Below are 21,377 nucleotides of genomic sequence, written 5' to 3'. Positions count from 1 at the left end.
GATTAATATATTATGAAACACATAAAACATGAGATTCCAAAACGGCTGTATAGGGGGAAAGATGTGCATGTTTTGACCAGCGGGAGACAGCAGAAGCAGCGTGGAGGAAGTGCATTCCCAGGGGACAGTTAGCAGTCTGCAGCAGAAATTCAACAGAAACAACAGACGCCATGGAGCAGTGTGGAGGGAGCAGGCGCACAAGCAGGGACTCCAGCCCTGCCTCCCACAGCCGGGGAATGGAGGAGACCCCAGCCTCTGAGAGTGAGGGAGAGCAGACTGCGGCAGGCCATGCCACTGGTCATGTTGCCTGAGGAAAAACCTTGCAAACCTTAATAGGGGGCAGGGTACCCACCTAATCCAGCAAAGGAAAAGCACAGTTCTTCCTCCCCATCTCCCTGTAAGCACATCCCTGTTTGAAGATGACATGTTTCTATATATAGGAGAACCAAAAGACTCCACTAAGAAACTATTAGAACCCATAATAGTTTAGAAAAGTTGCAGGATACAAAATTTTTTGTGTGTGTGGATAGAGTTTTTTTAGACTTTTATTTTTTATTTAGTAAATATAAATTTTCAAAGTACAGTTAATGGATTACAATGGCTTCCACCCCCCATAATTTACCTCCCACTCACATCCCTCCCATCTCCCGCTCCCTCTCCCATTCCCAAGATTCATTTTCAATTATCTTTATATACGGAAGATCAATTCAGTATATATTAAGTAAAGATTTCATCAGTTTGCACCCACACAGAAACACAAAGTGTAAAATACTGTTTCAGTACTAGTTATAGCATTACTTCACATTGGACAACATATTAAGGACAGATCCCACATGAGAAGTAAGTATACAGTGACTCCTGTTGTTGACTCAACAATTTGACACTCTTTTTTGTTTATGGTGTCAGTAATCTCCCTAGGCTCTGGTCATGAGTTGCCAAGGCTATGGAAGCCTTTTGAGTTCGCCGACTTCGATCTTATTCTGACAGGGTCATAGTCAAAGTGGAAGTTCTCTCCTCCCTTCAGAGAAAGGTACCTCCTTCTTTGATGGCCCTTTCTTTCCACTGGGATCTCACTCGCAGAGATCTTCCAATTAGGTCTTCTTTTTATTTTTTTCAGGGTGTCTTGGCTTTCCATGCCTAAAATACTCTCATGAGCTATTCAGCCATAGGATACAAAATTAACACACAAAAACCAATAGCCCTTATATACACAGACAATGCAATGGCTGAGAAAGTTTGTAAGATCAGTACCATTCAAAATAGCTACAAAAAACTAAAATAGCTTGGAATATATTTAACCAAGGAGATGAAATATCTATACAATGAAAGTTACAAAAAATTAAATAGAAGACACAAAAAAATGGAAAAATCTTCCATGTTCATGGATTGGAAGAATCAATGCCACCAAAATGTCCATACTATGGAAAACAATTCATAGATTTAATCCACTCCCAATTAAAATACCAATGACATTCTTCTCAGAACTAGAAAAAAACCCTGCTAAAATTCACATGGAAACACAAGAGACCCCCAAATAGCTAAAGCAATTTTAAACAACAAAAACAAAGCTCAAAGCATCACAGTACCAGATTTCCAGACATATCAGAAGGCAGTTATAATGAAAATAGTCTGATACTGACACAAAAATAGACATGTAGACCCATGGAACAGAATAGGTGCTCCAGAAATCAATCCACACATCTACAACCAACTTATCTTTGACAAAGGAGCTAAACCCAATCCCAGGAGCAAAAAGAGTCTCTTAAACAAATGGTGCTGGGAAAACTGGAAATCCACATACAGAGGTATGAAACAAGGCCCCTTCCTTACACCTCATACAAAAATTAACTCAAGGGGTCGGTGCTGTGGCGTAGTGGGTAAAGCCTCTGCCTGCAGTGCCAGCATCCCATTTGGTCTCTGGTTTGAGTCCCAGCTTCTCCCCTTCTGACCCAGCACTCTGCTGAGGCCTGGGAAAGCAGTGGAAGATGGCCCAAGTTCATGAGCCCCTGCACCTGCATAGGAAGAGCTCGAAGAAGTTCCTAGCCCCTGGCTTCAGATCGGCACAGCTCCGGCCATTGCAGCCATCTAGGTAGTGAACCAGCATATGGAAGACTTTCTCACTCTCTCTCTCTCTCTGCCTCTACTCTCGCTGTATAACTCTTTAAAATAAATATTTTTTTAAAAAAATCAACTCAAAATGGATCAAGGATTTAAACCTATGACATGACATCATCAAATTACTAGAGGAGACCATTGGGGAAACTCTGAAAGACATTGAAATAGGTGAATGCTCCTAGGAAAAGACCTCAGAAGCATAGGAAATAAAAGCAAAACTAGACAAATGGGATTACATCAAGCAAAGAAGTTTCTGCACTGCAAAGAAAACACTTAAACTGAACAGTCAACAGGATGGGAGAAAGTATTTGCAAACTATGTAACTTATAAAAACCAGAATCTATAACAAGCTCCAGAAACTCAGCAACAATAAAACAATCCAGTTAAGAAATGGGCAATGGGTTTGAACAGACATTTTTCAAAGGATGAAATGCAAATGGCCAACAGATACATGAAAACATGTTCAGGATCACTAGCCATCAAGAAAAAGCAAATTAAAACAATGAGGTTTTACCTCACCCCAGTTAGAATGGCTCTCATACAGAAATCAACAAGCAATAAATGCTGGTGAGGATATGGGGGGAAAGGTACCCTAATCCACTATTGGTGGGAATGTGAACTATTACAGCATTGTGGATGACAGCAAGGAGACTCCTCAGAAAGCTGAAAATAGATCTACTATATGACTCCTGAGAATTTACCCAAATTATATGAAATCAGTGTATCAGTTATCTGTACCACCATGCTTACTGCAGCTCAATACACAATAACCAAGATATGGAATCAATCCAGATGTCCATCAGCTGAGGTCTGGATAAAGAAAATGTATTATATACACTATGGAATACTATTCAGCCATGAAAAAGAATGAAGTCCTGTCTTTTGCAACAAAATGGATACAACTGGAAACCATTATACTTACTGAAATGAGTCAGTTCCAAAGATAAAAGTCATGTTTTCCCTGATCTGTGGGAACTAATAGAGTATCAAAAAAATATAATGTATATAAGTGAAACTTACATTGAGAATTGATTGTTTACAACCCTTGTCTCTACTGTTGAGGAACAGTATGGTTTTTTCTTACTATTTGTTGAATTCTTCACTTAGTGGAGGGTTAATCTTATGATTATGTAATCTGAAAATACATCATTGTAAAAATTAAAAGGAAAAATAAGAAAGGGAGGAGACTAGGAATGTTTGTAGGAGAGGGAGTAGGGTTGGAAGTACCACTATGCTCTTAAATCTGTATATATGAAATTTATTCACCTTATATAACTTTTTAAACAACTTTTTTTTAAAAAAAAAAAAAAAAAGAAGCCTGAAACACAGATTTTCTTCTGGACTTCGTGGATATAGATCTCTTGGGACTCCTTGGGTTTTTTCCAGGCCCTTTCTGCCCGTTCCGTCTATTAATGATAAATTCTAGAATTGAAATCTCTATGTTGATTGCAAATTTCCTGACTCAAGGGATGTCAGGCATTTTAACTTCATTTCAACCTGGTCACTGATTTCCACTTGCTGGTAACAGTATCAGAGTCAGAAAAATCACAACCCTGGGGCCAAATCCAGTTAGTCCCCTGATTTTATAATGGTCTGAAAGCTAATTTTTAATAGTTTAAAACCAAAGAAGACTTGTTTCATGACACAATGCAATTATATGAAGCTCAAATTCAGTGTCCACAAATAAAGTTTTATGGAAACACACACACAAAAAAACATAAAACCTAAGTCATAACCTTCCTATTTGATAAAATATAAAGTAATAGTTCTACAATTTCTAGGTAGGAGCAAATATACACAAAACCAACTTACTTTCTGATGCTAAAAAGGTTATCTCAGTAGATATGTTGCTAGTGAGTTTGTCATACATAAAACATATTATTTATATCCAAATAGAATGATGTCTGATCAGTTTTTCATTACAAATAGGACTACAGAGGAAATATTTAACCTATCCAAGAGAAAAAACATGGTTTTCAAGCCTATCCAGAAACTCAGAAAATATTCAAATTTTATAAAAATTTTTATATCAAAATGGAAATGTTGATACTATCAGATGGCAATGTTTATAAATCTATAATAATTAAGACAGCATAGACAAATGGGCCAGGAGCAGAAAAGAAATTCTAGAAAGGATTGATTAATCTCAAGGATAGCACTGCACCAAGAGGGGAAGGAAGTGGATAGTCCATCATAGTGCTAAGTAGATTAGTTATTCTGATAGAGGGATATGCTTAAACTATATTTTAAAAAGAACTAAAACATAAAAACAAGCTTCAAGGAAATATAACATGAGAGTGAAATGCAAAACATCATGGAATATTTATAAAATATATAAATAACAAAGAGCCCATATTGAACACATCTAAAGAATTTTTACATGGTAGATATTCCAGTACAAAATGAGCAGAAGTCAGAAACAAGAACTTTTTCAAGATTAGCTCAATTGACAACACACTGGTAAAGGTACTCAACTTCATTAATCATTAGAATAATGCAAATGTAAAAACTAGTGTAATCACTACACACCCACCAACATGGCTGGAATAAAAAAACAAACTAGCACCACCAAGGTCTATAAGGAATGTAGAACAACTGGAATGCTCACATACCACTTGTGTGAATATGAGGATACTCCAAAGAAGTTCACAGAAAATGCAATTAAAAGATAAATTTATTTTAATATAAAAATTATGAGATCTATGCCAAGTGGACAGTGAGAGAGAGAGAGAGAGAGAGAGAGAGAAAGGTCTTCCTTTGCTGTCGGTTCACCCTCCAATGGCCGCCGCGGCCGGCGCACCGCGCTGATCCAAAGGCAGGAGCCAGGTGCTTCTCCTGGTCTCCCATGGGGTGTAGGGCCCAAGCACTTGGGCCATCCTCCACTGCCCTCCCTGGCCATAGCAGAGAGCTGGCCTGGAAGAGGGGCAACCGGGACGGAATCCGGCGCCCCGACCAGGACTAGAACCGGGTGTGCCGGTGCCGCAGGCGGAGGATTAGCCCATTGAGCCTTGGCGCCGGCCGTCAATGAACTCTTAAGACTCCTCATATGCCCCTGTTCCACTTCTTTCACACATTCCCAGTTTCTTCTGAAGTTAACTGCGGCCATGTGTCTTGCTTTGGTCACCAAAATGTGACAGTTGTCACTCCTGGGTGGAAACTTCAACAGCAGGTGTGTGTTGTGCTAGGTCCCTTTTCTGTGCCTTGATGACTACGGAAGCACGTGCTGAGAGGGAGCCTGTGAGCCTGGGTCCCTGAGAGATCACAGCGAGTGGGACATCCTCACCCATCTGCAGTGGGCAAGAAACACACACAGACATCTTAAGCCCATGAGGTGTTTTTAAAGCTGTTTATTTCTGCAGCAATGTCAGGAGCACACTGACTGCATATGGGAGTGTGGCCTCTTTCACCACCTAAGGGGAATCAGAGTGTGTGGGTGGTCTCATTCACCGGAGCTTCCACCTCCAAGTCCTTTCTAACCATTTTCTTTTCCAAGAGCCAAAGCCCTCTTTCCCCTCAGCACAGCACAGCACAGCACAGCACAGCTCGGGTTTGCTTTGTCAGATGTATTTCCTTCTCTTCAAAGGCAGGAAGAAAGCTAGTTCTTTTTCGTTATGCTGACTGAAATAATCAGAGTCTGGTTGGAAAATCAGAGTTAAAGTGTATTCAAACTGAGGATTTAAACCCAGAAATAACCAGTCAGTTGCCCGAGTTGGCAGTCTGACAGGCCCAAGTAGATGTAGAACAAAACTGGGCACGCGGAGCTGCAGAAGACGTGGAGAGCACGCATCAGGACACAGTTTACTGGGCCTGGCCCCACTGGTCCTTCACCCAGGCTCATGCCTTGCCACCCTCTGTATCCATGGTGACTCACCACTCAAATCAGCGTTCCTGTCTTTGATAAGGACTGATGATTAACATGCAGTTTTCCCTCCCTCTCTGTTTGAGGGGCAGAGTTACAGAGAAAAGGGGAGAGGCAGAGAATCTTCTCTCTCACCGTCTAACTCTGCCTGTGCAAAAAAAAAAAAAAAAGTAGAGGACTGTAATCACCAGGACTAATCAGGCTATGATACAGCCTGACAAATATTTTGAAAATCCTGCAATCTTAAAGCATCATACAAAAATTAGAACAATATCCTTTGGTTGGTCAGGTGTTTTTTTAAAGATTTAGTTGTTTATTCAAAAGGCAGAGTTACAGAGAGATAGGGAGGGAGAGACAGAGAGGTCTTCCATCCTCTGGTTCACTCCCCCAGTGGCTGCATCAGATGGAATTGGGCCAAACTGAAGCCAGGAGCCAGAAGCTTCCTCTAGGCCTCCCTCTCAGGTGCAGAGGCCCAAGGACTTGGACCATCTTCTGCTGCTTTCCCAGGTGCATTAGAAGAGAGCTGGATCAGAAGTAGACATCAGGACTTGAACCAGCACCCATATAGTGCTAGACTGCAGGTGGTGGCTTAACCTGCTACACCATAGCACTGGCCCCATCAGTTTTTTTAAATCATCTTTTCCAACATCTATAACAAAGATTTTCTAGAGTTGCATAGCCTTTAATAAAATATCAAACAGAGACCAGCCTGTGGCATAATGGTAAACTGCCACCTGTGATGCCAGCATCCCATATGGGTGCTTGTTCAAGTCCCAGCTGCTCCACTTCTAATCCAGATCTGTGTTATGGCCTGGGAAAGCAGTAGGAGATGGCTCAAGTGCTTGGGCCCCTGCCACCTATGTGGGAGACCCAGAGGAAGCTCCTGGACCCTGGCTCCTGGCTCTGACCTGGACCAGCCTCTGCTATTGCAGCCATTTGGGGAGTGAACAAATAGAATGAAGCACTCGCTCACTGGCTCTCTCTCTTTTCCTTTCTCTCTTCCTCTAACTCTTTTAAATAAATACATCTTTAAAAAATAAAGTATTAAATAAAGAAGATATGAAAAATGATGGCTACCAGAGACATTGGTCAAAGCATACAAATTTACAGTTAAACGGAAGATTTACTGCACAGCACAGTGACTGCAGTAAATAATGTATTAATTTCAAAATAACTGAAAGAGGATTTTAAATGTTCACACCACAAAGAAATGATAAATATTTAAGGTGATGGATATGCTAACTAGCCTGGCTTGATTACTCCACAATGTGTATCGGCACAGAAACATTATGCCACATACCATAGAAACATACAATTTCTATTTATCAATTCCAAATAAACTTTATAAAGAAATATGGCAACTGCTGAGGTCTGACCCTCTAGAGCTCTTCTTCAAATGCCCCTCCCGACCTTGAGCAGTAGAGACAACTAACAGAAGAGCCAGGACACTGGAAGGAACCCCTAGAAGCCACTGGTCCAGACACATTCCACACATGGGAGGCATCCTGCAGCACTGTGGCGGCAGTCACTTAACCTCTGTTTAAACACCCTCGGGTCAGGAAGCCAAGGCAGCCTATTCCCCGGATGAAGAGCTTTCCATGTCTGCACATTCGTCTCTGAAAAGCTCCCAAATCCACCTCTCTTTAACTAGTACCCTTTGGATATGAAAGAATAAATCCTCCCCAAATAACAGCTTTTCAAATATAAGAAGCAGATATCATAGCCCCCAGGTGGTTTTTCTTCTTTACACTCAACATCCTTCAATCCTTCTCACACTAAATTAGACTGTCATATTGAGAGAAGCAGCTTTCTTCTAGTTCCTCGAAGGACTCTGGAATCAATTTGATTCAGTTTATCAGAGGTCCAGGTGAGGATAAAAATCAAGCTGTGGGAAACAAGCATGGCCAGGCCAATTTTGTGTACAGGCAGAGCAGGCTCTTACCTGTTCTGCATGATTCAAGGGGCAGAGAAATTTTCTGTGAATAAAACATTCTCCTCACTCGCCTACCTTGAAACCTGAGATTCTCATAAAAATCACAACTTCAAGTTAAGGCATCAAAGATTACTATGAAAATACAAATGTTATACCATGATCAAACAGAGGGAAAAAAAACCGTTCTTGAGTTAAAAGGAAGGCTGAGAAGCACAGGGCAGGTGCATTACAGGAGAGGGAGAGAAGGTCAATAAAGATCTAGAGAATGAGACTACCTTGGGGAATAAACCCGGTTAGGATGCCAGAATGTGAGGCATCCAGGAACTTTGACTACATGAAGGTATAAATGCCTAGAAAGAAAACTAAACCAAAAAGGGGAGGGAGGGGGACAGAGAGTTTGCCAAGAGCTAGCTCCTCCCAAAGGCATAGACAAGTGTTCTTCCTCTCATTAGGAACCCGGTGAACTAAGGGGTGGCTCAGAAGCAGGAACGAGTGTGTGTGTGTGTGTGTGTGTGTGTGTGTGTGTGTGTGTCAGTGTCATATCTGTACTCCCCTTTCCTTTTTGTCACTATGTTCTTCAAACCCTCCTTGCCAGTGAGATCTGCCATTCCTCGGCTTCCACACCAGACTGGCTCCGTGGATAAATCACACCAGCCCCACCTGCGTCTAGCTGCCTTGAATTTGATAATAGGAGGGTAATGAAGTCACATTTGCGCTTCTGGTCTGTTACGTCCTCCAACAAAATCAATCCAGGGAGGAGCAATGGTTTTTAATAAAGCTACTTTTCAAACCCATATGGCTCAGATTGTCTTATCTCAATAGGTGATAAATCAAATACAGTATTAGCAAAGGTGGGTGATGGGCATCCTCACTTCCAAGTGTAGTATATTAATAGGTCAGACAGTTCTCTTACAAGCTCTTCCCTATGTAAACATTTAAGCAAAGATCTCCTGAAGATACTGCTTTGACACTAAAGAAGAGGCTTTATAGTGCAGTAATTTCAGCTTCTGTGGCATTCACTTAGATGACATCTACAGATACAGAATGCTTGAATTACTGGCGGAGAGCAGGGATATGGGATGCACAGTTTCACACGATAAGGAAGCGGCAGGGTCAGGAGAACACATGGTCCCTACCTCTTGATTCAGGTTCCACAATGGGATCCTGCCTTGCACTTCACTGGGACTAGGCATTTCGGCCCTGCCCTTACTGGGGGTGGTGCATGCTTCCAAGCTCCTGAATCACCTGGTGTAAAAAGCATCCATTCTAATCTGCTTACATGTAAGTAGAGAGAAATGGAAAATCTGCTCATCCCACAAATGCTTTGGTTGGTCACATCCACACCTGGGTCCATATGCAATAAATGGAATTAAAAACAAACTGTTGATTTAATGGTTGATCTGGAATTTTTCTTAGATCCACAAAAGCTTTAGCCAGTCCTGTTCTTAAAAAGGTAACTATGCTTTAAGAGAGAAGACATTAACCATATCCCTAGATAGTGGATTTTGAACTTTGTAAGATTTATGGTTGCTGCTTCCTATTTAAAAACACTCAGCTCTGATGATTACCAAGTAGAAATGACAATTACACATCCTCTACTTACTGAAAGCCTTTAGAACCTGGAAATTCATCAGAAGAGTTTCTCCTTTTTGTAATTTTTTTTAAAACAAAAAGGAAATTAACCAACACAAATCAGACATTTAGAACTAGAAAAGGCATTCAAACCTATAGTGTTACACCCCAGAGGACAGTGGCCAAAGTATATTATAGCGGCACTTATTATGCATTTAAATAATCTTTTAGTTTAATATGTACTCCCACCTTAAAATTAAGTGCATTTTCCAGAGAGGAAAACAGACTTGGAGAAGTCACATAGTTCCATTTTTAATACACAGATGTTAATGAAAGACTCCGAGTTTTAAACTCAGATCTGTCTTACCCTCAGTCTTGCACTCCTGACTCTCCTCAATCTTACTTCTTTCCTCCCCATCCCGAAAGCCTCCCTCGGTCACTCTCTATCATTTTGCTTCCTTTGTAGGACTTCCAATCATCTATAATTATCTTGCGTATTAGCTCGCATGTGCTCTATATTCTCCCACTAAAATAACCTCTTTATGTCTGTCAGATACATTGTTACTCATAGGTCCTAGCACACAATAGTCACTCAATAAAATACTTGTTGCTTCTTCAAAAAAAAAATTACTTTGAAATGACCAAGAACCCAACACCTACGTGCTCCTGGATCAATCCTTATTCCACATCCATAGTTGACATTTCACCTCAGACTGGGGAGCCTCTTCCACACCCTTTTAAAGTCAATGGCACCAACATCTCACCTCTTTACCTGCCTTCACAGTTACCCTCCACTTTGGGTAACACCTCCTGTGTATACAGCACTGCCCTAAGAAGAGTGTGTAGGCAAGGAAATGTGAACTCCGGCTCCGGGTCCCAAGGGGCCATAATCAAGCTAGAAAGATGTGAATTATGCCCTTAACAAGTAAAGCTACTTACCCCAGGTAGCCTGTGAGCAGCTGCTTGTGACCAAGTTTATCTTTCTGCAGAAATTTCTGTTCCAAGGAAATCTAAAGCATCACTAAGGTGAGGAGGAAGGAGGACTCCAATTTGCCAGCCCTGACATCCCAGCACCTGCTGTTAATCACACACCTGCACTCGGGCGTGATTTAGTGGCTCCTGTGATTGGCCATTTCAATTGCTGTCTCTGTAGATCACCATCCCAGCTGAATACCCAGGGACCACATTCATCAAAAGCATAATTTGTGCAGAACGTGACTGCTTTTCCAAAGCTGGAGGAGTGGCATCAGCAAGAAAAATTGGCACTATCTGTAAAGGAAAGTTGGTTGTCTTTGAGGATAATAGATATTAGCCATTTTTACCACTAAATGATAATCATCTGTTCCTCAGGTGTGGTTTCAAAAGTACTGGATTATTTTTGACCACCCAGAAAAGCAAGCATGACGTGAACCAGGAATTCGGCAACTATCACTGCAGTACACACACGATATCAGAATCCCCATACCCAAGAAACTGGCTAGTGAATTTAAGTGATGACCAAAGGCATCAAGGAGAGGCGGGGAAGCTCTGCGCTGAGAACATAACAAGCTAGGGGAGGGGGCGACCTCACCTTTCCCACCCGGAACCTCAAGAGGCGGCAGAAGGCCCAGGAGAAACCAATTATGAACCAATTACAGGTCCTACCCTCAACCGCCATGACTGACCCAAGCCAGGCTTAACAGAGCTCTTTTCCAGCATATTCCTCATGGAGCAGAGGCAGCAGCCCTCTTTCTGCTTTGGTTTTGAGGCCTAAGGATGTAACCCTGGCCATATGGAAGAGGCCGGGCAAATGAAGCCAACATACAGAAAAAGAATGTGAAACAGGAACCAGGTACACACAGAGCTGACTCCCAGTCATAGACGTTTCTAAAGCTGCCTCTCTATAGCTCCTATGTAAGCTACCCAGGATCCTTCCTGCATTTCCTCCTTCTCTTTTTGCTTAAGCTAATAACAGGTAAAATATCATCAACAGCAGTACAGACATGGTCAACAAATACAGAAAATAGTATCCATCTATTGCACAGTAGGATAGCTATAGATCACAAACTGCATATTCTGTTTTAAAAAAAAAGCCATAACAAAGGATTTTGAATGCTTTCACTACACAGTACTGATAAATGTCTGAGGAGACAGACGTGTTTACCCTGATTGGGCATTACATAATGTATACATACACAAAGCATCACATGGTGTCTCATACATTAGGGACCATTTTTATGTATTAAGAATGTTTTTTGAGTTCAGCATTGTGACATAGCACATTAAGCTGCTGCTTGCAACACCGATGTCCCATATCAGAGCAACAGTTTGAGTCCCAGCTGCTCCACTTCCAATCCAGCTCCTTGGTAATGCTCCTGGGAAGGCAACAGACTATGGCCCAGATGCCTGGGCCCCTCCAACCCATACAGGAGACCTGGATAGAGTTCCCAGCTTCTGGCTTCAGCCTGGCCCAGCCCCAGCCATTTCAGCCATTTGAGGAATGAACCAGCAGGTGGTTCTCTCCCTCCCTCCCTCACCCTCCCTCTCTTTCCTTCCCTCTCCCTTGTAAATAAATAATTTAAAAAAATTAAATATCCAAAAGTGGGGCAATACAAATGACAAGCCTTTAAAGGTAGAATGGGCATTGTTACTGTAAATAGGGGTTATGAGAATCACTCCATTCCCAGCTGAGACGGCAGAAACCCTCCTTACATGGAAACAAAGCAGATGCTGACTATTAATCATTGTATCTTGGTAGCCAGATCATGAGAACATTTTTGTAGCTTAGCATAAAAGCATTACATGCCAGATATATCTTATGGCCTTCAGTAAGGTGTTTCAAGAGGAAAATAAGCCTCAATCCAAGTGGGCATTTCTTATAATGCTAGGGAAAAAGACTAGGATAGATATACGGGGGCGCTAAAACGAAGCCCTTTCTGTCTGTGGCTAGTGATCCAAAGCTGCCGAGGGTCAGACAACCACACTGCCTACAAAACTGTCAACGATGAATCCTCTGTCTCATAGTCAAGTTATTTCACTGACAGGTAGAGAGGACACACAGGTATCCACTAGAAATAGGGAAAGACTATATAGTCCCAAACAACTCCTGCTGGGCACTTCTTGAGATAGCACAGTCATTTTTCCTAATCATAAGGTGCAAATAACTGGGAAGCAGCCAGGGGCCCGAGAGAGCTGACATCTGTTTTACCAGCTCAGCCTTGTGCCTCAGGTGCCCTGAGGCAGGAGCCAAGGAAGAAGTTATTAAAAGAGGTCATAGGAGGATGAGCAAAATACTATAGGCTTGTTTCTAGAAAACCAAAATTTCAAACGCGGGGTCCAGAGTCCAATATTATAGCACAGTAAGATGTCTGGTTCATCGTAAGTAAACTGAGCCCATTAAAATGAATTCAACATTGCTGTCCAACTGGCTCTTTAAAAGAGCTATTTTGTTGGAAAAACAACTAAACTGTAAGCCTGTGGTTGCTTAGCCTCTAAATTAACCCCTGAGTCAAAGAAAACACGATGAAGAAAGCCTTCGATGGGCTGTGCCTCTCTCTAGCATGATGAGGGAGAAAAACGATCAAGAAACAGAACGCCAAAGACCTAACAGTGTCCCAGACAGAAAGTCAAACCCGGTCTCTGCCTCCAAGGTGAGCCCTTGCTGCAGTATCCCCTGGGAAGGAGGAGCACTGTGGCCTCCCGTGGCAGGTGGCCAAAGGCCCAAGAGCAAGCTACCCAGACCACGGCCTGAAGCCTCTTGTATAAGGGACGGAGCTCTCATGAGGTAATCACCTCTTAAAGGCCCCATCTCGTAATACTATCACGTTGGCACGTTGGTAATGCCTGAATTTTGGATACATTCAAATCATAGCAGGCATACTAGCCAAGACCCTGCACCCATTATGGGTACAGCAGTTAGGTGTAGTGTAGAACACCTTCCATTGGAGCTTCCAAGGAAAGTTTCTCTTTGTTCTTTGGGTATAAGGCATGGAAGAGCCTACCCTCAGAGCTGCTAGAAAAACAGGGCCCTCAGGACTCCCTCAGAGTCCTCTCTGCAGAACAGAAAAATATGCCTCTTCCTCAAATCTATGTACCGATTTTGTTAGAAAAGACACTTGACTGCCATCTGCTGGAACTTCTCTCTGACAAACATGCATATCTGTTGTCTAGGTATGATTTGTGATCCCGAGATGGAACACAATGACAAGACTGCACACTGTTCACAGCAGCCCTCCTGACAACCATGGGGAAGTGTGACCCAATGATGAGACACCCCCAAAACAAGCAGCTAAGAGGACAGGAATTTCCACAGGCTTCAGGATTTATTTCCAGTTCTGAAAGTCTCTGCAGTTGACCTGGCTCCTATAATTCTTTGTTCCCCTTCTGTAAACAACCCCAAACTCTTTAAAATGTATTCCTTTTCTCTCAAGAGAGTCTTGGTGAATATATACAATTTTTATGTAAAGTTAAAAATACAAGGACGAATTTAACAAGGAAAAAGGAGAGCAGTGTCCAGCTAATATACTCAATTTCACTGACCATGTAGCCCTATGATATTAGCTGGGTCACTCGGCCTCTGTGATAGTCAAGATTCCTGGGCTAACAATTGAAACTGCAATGTACAGGAGGAAAACCAGGCTGGCCATGAAAATGAGGGTGGTGATGCTGATCATTCAGAGAGAAGACACACATCTATTTCCTTTTTCTTCCTTCCCTTCTTTTTTCCCAACATGGAAGAGCAGAGGGATTTTAATGTCGAAAGGAAGAAAAAAGGAGACAAAGCTGACAAATGCAAGTCAGAATCAATCGGTAGAGGTTTGATTGTGCCCTTCTTGGAGAGGCTCAGGATTCTGTCCTGCCCTCTTCCCCTAGGAAGAGCTGAAGACAGATAACTGCAGATAAAAAATATGGTCTGAAACAGTGGCAACTCCTCACCACTCAAAATCAATAAATTAACAAGATAAAACTTGCCCACATCTTGTTTTCATCATCACAATGGGTTTCACCAGCTACCTATTATAGGTGCTCCTTCACATATCAACCAGTTGATAAAAATACCAATTACTCTCAGAAACTCAAGAGTAAATACAATTAGCAGCTATGACTGATCCATGCCAAAGACCTTTACCTTTGCTAACGGAGCAGTTTTAATGCAGACAAAAGACATCAGTTAAACAAGCATTCAAATTGAAAATAGAGGGTTCAATACTGGGCATAATCTACTAATTTGTCAATCATGGAACATAAGTGAAGGGCCGTAGAGCACTGTACTTTGAAACATGTGACTGCACTCTTTCATCACAATGACCTGACAAATTCAGCCTGACCTCTTTCTGATTTCCCCATACCTTCACTAACTCATCTGAGCCTGGCAGATCCATTAACTAGCCAGCAAGTCTATGTTGAGGCCAACCATTTACAAAGCCGCTCACTGGAAAGTTTAGGCCCAATAAAAATATGGCTCTTGCTGTCAAGAAATTTGAAACCTAGGTGGAGAAAGTAGTCACACATTGAAGTCAAATCTGCTCAGTTCATGCATTAGAGCAATCACTCATTGATTCATTCCACAAATACTTATTCAATACTTTAAATGTTCTGAGAAGAAAAAAAAATAAGGCAAACATAGCCCCTACCTGATAGAGCTTACGGTTAATCTACATGGAAAGAGAAACATTAAATACATTTAATTTTAACCTGTAACCTGCTCCATAAGGGAAAGATATATGATGCTTTCAGTACAAAACAAATTTTTTTCCTGAGAAAATCACATTTCAGTTGAAGATGTGAAGGATAGATTACACTTGGCCAGGTGAAGAGGAAAAAATATAACATTTCAGATAAATGGAAAAACACATTATGAAGAAATGTCATGGCAGAGAGCTGAGAACATTAGAATTAGCTGAAAAGAGATCTGAGTGGCTAACACCTGGGAAAAGTGGAGAACGGGCTGGTCAGAGCCAGGTCATCACAGGCCATGCTGAGCACCTGATCCTGACAGTAACTGCAAGACACTCAAGGGTTGTAGAATGAGGAGTGCCACAGTATCATTTGCATTGTATAAAGATCAGCCTGGCTTCGCATGTCAAGAACGAAGTGAGAAATGGCAAAAGCAGATTTGGAAGGCCATTCAGAGAAGGTGTGCCAGGCTCCAAATACCCGGGTGAAGACAGGGAGTCTCATCAACAGCTACTACCTCACTGGCAGCACCACAGTCCTTTTCCAGCTCCTGCTGGCATGATCAACCCCTTAGGATGGAGCGAAAGGCCCTCCAGGAACCCGGGAGTAACACTCAGGGCATACTTCCCCATACATAAGGCAAAGCATTTCACAGTTTAATTAACACCTCAGTTTAGCTTTTGTGATACTCTTCTTATTCTTGAGCAGTTGTATAATTAAGAGGGATGTAGCACACTTCTAAAAATATCAGAAGGAAAGTTATAAAGATTTTGAAAGAGTTTAAACACTACTTCTGTGATATAGGTAAGAGAAGATAAAGCTGCTGTCAAGTATACTAAAGGCTCTCCCATAGACATGAAGTGATAAAGACATGTAGTCTCATGTAATTCTCATGTCAAATTCTCATCCATGTTTGAGAGATCAGTGAAGGTACACGGTGCTGGATGAGAGAGGAAGGGGTGGACCCAGTGTGTAGGTAGAAGAACAAGCCATGCAGTGAGCAGCTTCCATCCCATGCAGCATCCATGTCCAAATAGGATAAAGGGCTCCTGTGCCCCTGGGTAGTGGCAGACACCACAATCCAGTGTCTAGAGAACAGAAGACAGGCTAGACTTCAGTGCCCACACTGTGTCTTCTTGGAAAATGGACAAACTGTGTAACATGTAGCCATCCTTGCATTGGAGAGATGTGGGGAGCAACTCGGACTAGACTAATTTACTGGAATTAAGACTTATTCTATGCATCTGCTCTCCCACAATATGGAGCTGGGAGAGGAGGAAACAGCTTCTACACAGCTGCCTCCAGTTCGACCAAAAAACTGCAGGAGCTGCTCCTGATTGGAGGAGAGCAGTGTACTCGGCGTGTGGGCAGCCGAGTTGGGATTGGTGGAAGAGGACTATAAAGGAGGAGAGAGACAACATGCACCAGGAACATCCGGATAACATCTGAGCAGCCCCCAAGAGAGCTGGCCGGCGGTGTGCCGCTCCCCCGTGGAAGTGGGGAAAGTGGCAGGGGGAGCCGCCCCTCCACGGAGGTGGAAGGGATGGTAGCCAACCCGGGAAGGACCAGCAGCAAACCCGGGAAGGGCCGAGCAGACAAAAGAACAGCGCAGGGTCCTGTGTTGTTCCTCCGCGAATGGGGGAGCGACAGAGAGAGGGTAACATGGAAGTCCTCTGGGATGAAGAAATCAAGTGCACCATGGCTCAGAGCAAGGAATCTAGAGAATGGCCGAGCTTTGGTTTATTAGCTGTGTGACTTAAAGTGAGTCACTTAACCATTCTATTCCTTGACTTCACCATCTTTAAAATGGGAACAATAAGAGTACCTGCCTCAAAAGCTTGTTATAAGAATTAATATTTGGTGCATAGTAATCACTCTTTGCTTAAGGGTTAAGTAATTGAAATAAATAAAAGGATACCAATGAATCACTTGCTGTAAAGCAACAAAACATGTAAGAAGCAACTTCTATACGAAATGTTTAGGAAGGTCACAGAGCTGTCTTAGAAAGAATGATGGCTTCAGTAAGAAATTTGATGCCACTTACCACTACCCACATTCCATGGTTCTGCTAAGCTGCTATCAGGAGAATCTTCAGCTCCAGCTGCTACAAGCAAAGCTGAATTCAGTAGGAAATCAAAATTTAGAGCTACACTATTGCTCCCCCTCTTCCGAAGTCACCTGAATCCATGTCGAACACAGGAGAATAATTCTGTCCTCCCCAGATGGCAAACAGATTCATGCTCCCTTTAAAAATACTCATCTCACTCAAATGTGTTTCTCAGTGGGAAGTGTCTACCTGCTGCTTGAATGTGCAGAGGATTAAAGGAGATTGTATGCATATACTAATAGCTACATTTACTCGACAGTTATGGGAGAAATGAATATTGTCACACAAAACAACACTGCTACCTTCCCTTTACCAATTCAGTTATTCCCACGCCAAAATTCAGTCCCCACTGGAAACAAAAAATGACTACATTACCCTCACTGATCTATCTTAACATTAGGAAAGACCAGAGCAACAGGCAAACATACAAACCAATCAATCACCTAGCCTGTTCCCTAGCATCAAGAGAACAGGGGGCAAAGACCCTGAAGTTAGTACAGTCTGTAGTGACCTATGTTTCTACAAGACATCAGTGACGGGGGTCAACATTGTGGCAGCAGGTCGAGTTACCACCTGCAATGCCAGCATCTCATGTGAACACCCAGCTGCTCCACTTCCTATCCAGATCCTTGCTAATGACCCTAGGAAGCCAGCAAAATATGGCCCAAGTGCTTGAGCCCCTGCCACTCACATGGGAGACCCCAATGGAGTTCCAGACTCCTGGCTTCAGCCTGGACTAGACTCAGCTGTTGCGGCCATTTGGGAAGTAAACCAGTAGAGGGAAGATTCCTCTCTCTCTTTCTCTCTCTCTCTCTCTCTCTCTCGCGCGCGCACGCGCTTTCTCCCCCTCTCACCGTCTTTCCCTCTCTGTAAGTCTACCTTCAAAGAAATTAATAAATCCTTTTTAAAAAGAAGGGGAAGGGTTGTGGTTCACTGGGTCAAGCAGCCATCAGCAATGCCAGCATTCCATATGGGTGCTGGTTCGTGTCCCAATGGCTCCACTTCCAATCCAGCTTCCTGCTAATAGCCTGGGAAAAGCAGTGGAAGATGGCCCAAGTGTTTGGGCCCCTGCACCCATGGGTAAAGCCCACAAGAAGCTCTTTTTCCTGATTTCAGTCTGGCCCAGCCCTGGCCGTTGTGGCTATCTGGGAAGTGAAACCAGTGGATGGAACATCTTTCTCTGACCCTCTCTCTCTCTCTCTCTGTAACTCTGATTTTTAAGTAAACAAATAAAGGAAGGAGAAGAATAACGGGGCGGGGCGGGGGGGAGAAGAAGAGGAAGAAGAACAGGAGGAGGAGGAAGAAGAGGAGGAGGGGGAAGAGGAAGACGAAGAAAGACACTGATGACATTCACAGCAGGGAACTCCTGGTCAGGTAACAACTACTGAGCAGACTCAAGTCAGTGCCACACTTGCATGTCTTCTCTCAGAAAGGTGCCCTTATTTTTCATCTTTATTTCCATATCATACTTAGAATTCAGAATCTATTTTAAGATTTATTTACTTAAAAGAAAGAGTTACAGAGAGAGAGAGAGAGAGAGAGAGAGAGAGAGAAATCTTCCATCTATTGCTTCACTCTTCAAATGGCTACAATGGCCAGGTCCAAGCCAGAAGCTTCAAACTCCATCCTGGTCTTCCATATGGGTGACAGGGTCCAACTAGTTGGGCCATCTTCTGATTTCCAGGTGCCTCAGCAGGGAGCTGGACTGGAAGTGGAGCAGCTGAGAATGAACCAGTGCTCCAATTGTATGCCAACACCGCAACACAACACCAGCCCCTAGGATGCGAAGGACTAGCTTCTGGAATAAGCACAATATATACTACTTGAAGGATGTCTATCAGTCAAGGTTCAACAAAGAAAAGAGAAACCATGCAGATATGCTGGGCAGGAAGAGATTTAATGCAAATAATTTCAAAATTTATAAAATTGATGGAAAGGATAAAGACTAATATGGGCCTCCAGGAATGATTCCCAGAACAGCAGCAAACCGACTCACCAAGGCTGGCACTGGAGATGTGAATGCAAACTCATATTCATATAGCTGGAGTCCAAGAATCAGGAAGCTGCATCAAGAGGACACTGATGCCATAACTACCTCTCAGTAATCAGGAAACTGGAGGTTAGACACTGGAATATTGATATCAAAGCAACTCACGTTTCCCAGCCTTGCATCCCAACAGAAACAGAAGAGGGAGCAGAGGAAACAGCTTCTACCGCCTTCCTGCTTTGTATATCCTGGAACAAGTACATCTAATCGGAAAAACTGATTCACATCCAGAGCTCTGGGTGGCAAAGAGGTATTAGAAATGTAGTCTTTCAGGGCCAGCACTGTAGTGCAATGGGTTAAAGCCCCAGCCTGCAGCACCAGCATCCCATATGGGTGTCAGTTCAAGTCCCAGCTGCTCCACTTCCAATCCAGATCTCTGCTATGGCCTGGGAAAGCAGTGGAGGATGGCCCAAGTCCCTGGGTCCCTGCACCTACATTAGAGGCCCGGAGGAAGCTCCTGGCTCCTGGCTTCGGATCACTTACTGTAGCCCTGCAGGTACTAGAGCAACTGAACTTCCACAGGGGAAGAGGAGAGACTCGGAACCATGGGATAAGAAGAGGGCAGCGACTGAGCACTAAAGCATGATGGCCCTTCTTTGCAACTAAGGATTAGGCGGGCTGGTGTGGCAGGCAAGGCACAGCCTCACACGGGCAATTGGGATTTACCAGGGTCAGGAATGAGGGAAGAGAACATATGTGCCCCAACCTGGGGACATTGTCTACCCAGACATGAACCCAGATGCCCCACCTACACTCCTGTCCAAGGCCTGAGAAGGCCCAAATGACATCCCCACAAAATCACAGGGTAGGTCCCAAGAATGAGTCAATGCCAACAGTTGAAAACTGTAGACCTACAGAACCAATCCATACTCTGATATGTTTTATTTGCCCAGGCCTGAGATGGTTTAGCAACTGTAACTTGATTGCCCAAGCATGCTCTCCTCTTCATTGTTTTTACCCAGCAATTTCCTGCATTGGCATTACCATCCTGGCCACGCCTGGCATGTTCTTTTTCTTCCAGAAGGGAGAACTGCAGAGTCAAGAGCCAATGAAAACGAAGTCACCATGCCCATTGGGTAAATCTTGAATAGGAGACATTCCTAAGGACAGGGAATGGAGCAGAGGGATAGAAAGCAGGAAGCAGGAGGTCGCAGTCTATAATGACACACACCCCATGATACTAAACCATACGGGCACCGTTTGCTGCTGCTGAGCAGAGGGGCAGGGTGCTTGGGGGTGTCGTTTTGGATTACACACACAGAATCTACATAAGCACCTAGGACCTGGGAGCACACCTGGAAGGGAGCTCGAGGAGGTCCTGGGCCATTGCCAGGCAGTAAGATTAGTTAGCTCTCTTCTCAATTCCGACCGAGGCGAGGAGCACACTCTGGCAAGTGGCCAGGAGCCTGAGGATTTGTCCTTCCTGACAGGTAGAGCATCCCAGACCTGTTCACCTGCCTGCTGGATATTAAATTGTCTGCCAGATTAAGCAAAGCCCCAAGGTAAGCCATGGTAATTATTCGGGCTGGCTGCTCGCTGCCTGGGCCCCTCTCAGAGGCTCGTCCTCGTCCCAGGGAACCATAAACTAGTTAACAACTCAACTCTAATTAATAAACTCCTTAATGAAGATATAAATGCCCACATTTTATCCTTTACGATGTAATTTGGGCTCTTTTCCCCTTAAACAGCTTAACTGATATGTCTGCCACCTCCTTTTTCAATTCCCACTTTCACGTTTGTGTCTGGTCTCTAAATAACAGCCACTGTCTGTCTTGGCTCTTTAAAACTATCTCACTCCATGCCCCCCATTCTATCTGCTCCTAAGCTTTCACAATGTGTTGTGCATTCCTAGGAAGCTCCATTGCCAAACGGTGAGGAACAGAAAAACCTGCTGAGGTTTTCAAATAGAAAGGGCAGAGGTTGTGTGACTATCTACATAGATGGAAAGCACAAGAAATGCCACGATATTTGCAAAAGGCAACTGTGACTGCTGTTTATAAGAGAAAATTCAAGGCGACTGCCAGCCGCCACCTTGTCTCACTGCCCTCTGATGAGAGTCAGATTCCAGCTGAAGCCATTAGACTAGAGG

The 21,377-nt window shown here is 43.3% G+C and overlaps 2 long non-coding RNA genes across 10 annotated transcripts in view; both read right to left on the bottom strand.

The window, feature by feature from the left end:
- Nucleotides 1-21,377, bottom strand: part of LOC138845368 (uncharacterized) — a 318,589-nt gene that overhangs the window by 232,312 nt on the left and 64,900 nt on the right. The window lies entirely within an intron of this gene.
- LOC149122005 (uncharacterized) lies at nt 5,449-11,577 on the bottom strand. Its single transcript, XR_016221661.1, has 3 exons — nt 11,050-11,577; nt 10,419-10,748; nt 5,449-6,122 (listed from the first exon to the last, which is right to left on the bottom strand). It is a non-coding gene; the product is annotated as an uncharacterized LOC149122005 (long non-coding RNA).

The sequence above is a fragment of the Oryctolagus cuniculus genome, chromosome 15, assembly GCF_051225735.1.
Source record: "Oryctolagus cuniculus isolate XC-2025 breed Fujian yellow rabbit chromosome 15, ASM5122573v1, whole genome shotgun sequence".
NCBI classification, from domain to species: domain Eukaryota; kingdom Metazoa; phylum Chordata; class Mammalia; order Lagomorpha; family Leporidae; genus Oryctolagus; species Oryctolagus cuniculus.
The sequence above is the reverse complement of the archived record's forward strand: the minus strand, read 5'-3'. Positions and strand labels throughout refer to the sequence as shown.